Source organism: Mastomys coucha, unplaced genomic scaffold, assembly GCF_008632895.1.
Source record: "Mastomys coucha isolate ucsf_1 unplaced genomic scaffold, UCSF_Mcou_1 pScaffold5, whole genome shotgun sequence".
Classification (NCBI taxonomy): Eukaryota; Metazoa; Chordata; class Mammalia; order Rodentia; family Muridae; genus Mastomys; species Mastomys coucha.
This window is the reverse complement of record NW_022196911.1, coordinates 114812525-114815136: the sequence shown is the minus strand read 5'-3', so window position 1 is coordinate 114815136 and position 2612 is coordinate 114812525.

Below are 2612 nucleotides of genomic sequence, written 5' to 3'. Positions count from 1 at the left end.
CCCCCCCCCCCCCCCTGCTCCTGTCTCTGCACACGCCCTCAGTGGGGATTTGTGAGGTCTCTTGCTGGGGGGCAGGAGTCTGTGGTGAAGGGTACTTGGCCGTCTTTGTAGCCACTCTCGAGCTTCCCAAGCTAGTCTTCACCCCTCTCCAGGCTTCAGGCATCCAGGTTGAGCAGCACAGCTCGGCTCTGGCTCTGTCGCATCAGGCTTGGCCACTGTTTGGCACTCCCTCTTTTGCACAAACCGAAGATGTAAAAGGCCAGTCCTAGGCCGCTAGGAGAAGTCGAGTGAACTCTCCCTGCTAGAGTAGCCGTCATTGTGACCGTGTGGATTTCTGTAAGCGTCACTAACTAAGCACGAGGCAGGGGAGACTTTGAGGCGGGCGGCTCTTCATACCAAGCCCCCAAGGATGCTGCAGCCTGTTTCTAGATCTCGCTCATTTTCCTAAAGGTGAATTCTCATGCATGGCTGAGAGGCATGTGTATACCGCTCTGCTTCTGTCTCAATGTCACTTAAGGTCCTTGTAGGGAACTGAGGCATCCACTTGCTCCCTAAAACAATTTTTTTTATGATGCCAATAGGATGGGGGTTAAGACAGGCAGAACTTTATCACTAACCCTATAGACAGCCACTCTTTCTTCTGCCTGTGTCTTCAAAAATAAGCTGTCCCAAGGGCACAAATGTGTATTATCCAAACGTGCACGCCTCTGCTCACACACAAACACAGACTGGAGTCTGGCAGCCTGTGAATGAATGGTCCTTTTGTAAAATGCTTCCAAACCCCTCTTTGCTCCAATCCTGTCCTAACCACCAGAAACCCCGGAAGAAACTGCTAAGGACCCCCCTCAGGCTCTCCCTACCCACACCCTACACCAGCCCTCTTAGGACAGACTGGGAGGTCACCCAGAAATCAGCCTGGCCCGCCTGAGGGCATTTTCATGTTGTGCAGTGATGTTCTTCCCTGGATGCTGGCCCGGACTAGCCCACGAGACCCTGCAGTCTATCCCACCCTGCCTGTTTGCTTCCCGTGCAGTGGTATCGTATGTGACAGTGCCCGTTTCTGACATGTTCTGGTTTGTTTCTGATGTTCGCCGTTGAGCGTTCCTGTGCCGTGTTGATGCCTTTCGTAGCACTAGACTTTGCACTTTTAAAAAACAAAAACAAAAATGTTGAAGCATCGAGGAAGCATTGGACCCAGAGTGGAACGCATGGTATGGTAGCTGGCCTGGGACAGAGGGACCCTTTCTAATATCTCTGAGTTCTTTGAATATCTGCTTTTCCAACCTTCTATCTTTTGTGTCTGGTTCAAATTATTATGAAGGAGAGAATCTCTGAGTATATTGGTTCTAGAAGACGGCCTTTCTGTTTTCTGCTCATGCTGGGTTTTCTAGCCATACCAGGCAGATGAGAGGAGATCGAGTGAGCAAAAGAACCTTTGGGACAAAGTGCCAGATGGCAGCTGAGCAACAGCCACTCAAATGCCTTTGCAGCAAACAAATTGCAATATATAGTTTAAGGTGTTGTTTCACTTCTGTTATATTCTAAGCCCTGGGCTTCCCTCCCTTACTCCCATCATGCCAGCAACTCGAAATATTTCAGATGACGTTTACATGGTAGTTATTTCCAAATCGCTGCTTGATGCGTATTGAGACATATCTGTGGGCTTGCTGCATAATTTAAAGCTTTGTTGATTTTGTTTCTGTTTGAACTCTTGGTTACGGGGGTGGGGGGCAGGGGTGGAATACCATGTGCGTGCTGGAATATGAGGTCTGAGATGTACCCCCTACACCCCACACTGGCGAGACATGAGAGTTGTTGAAAGTCAACAAGCTGAGCGCGCCTGATGCTCTGTATCAGTCTTCACTTTTATTTTTATGAGTTTGCTCTGTCAGTGGACAATAAACCATATTATCAAAGAGAAGGCTGGCTCCTTGGCTGTTTCTGAAGGTTTTTTTTTTTAGCTGAGGGATGGGGGCCAAGTCTCTTACCAGCTAGAGGGAAGGGAAGTCAGAAGCTGAAGGTGTGCCGCCTCAGTTGGCAGAGTGCTTGCCCTGCAGGTGTGAAGCCTGGGACTGGATCTCCAGCACTGGATACACTGGGCGTAGTGGTACATGACTGTAATCCTGGAATTCTGGAGGCACGAGGATGGGGAATTCAGAGCTATCCTCAGCTACATAATGATAGCCTGGGCTACAGAAGACTCTGCGATGCAGCAGTCTCCCTTGATGAGCCAATGAGTTTATTGGGGTTATTTACAGGATTGTAGGTGACTCAAAGGCAGCTAGCTGCCTCTCCAGAAAGGGTGCCCTACCCTAGCCGATGCTACACCCTTAGAAATGCCTGCTTGGTTTGAAGGCAGGACCATTAGATTCTCCTCCCCCCAGCTATTGCTTACTTCTTATATAACCTGAGGAAGGAAGGGGGGGTCTTGCGAACCTTGTGACTGAAGCTTCCGAGCCTCCTCCTAGCTCTAGGAGGGAATATGTCTGCTCAGAGCAAATGCCTGTACACAGCCAGTGGGATATTCTTAATGCACCAGTAATAAGCTCTTAAGTACAGCTCCCTCCCCCTGTAAAACCCTGGCAGGTAAAACAGCTCCCTGGAAATGTACT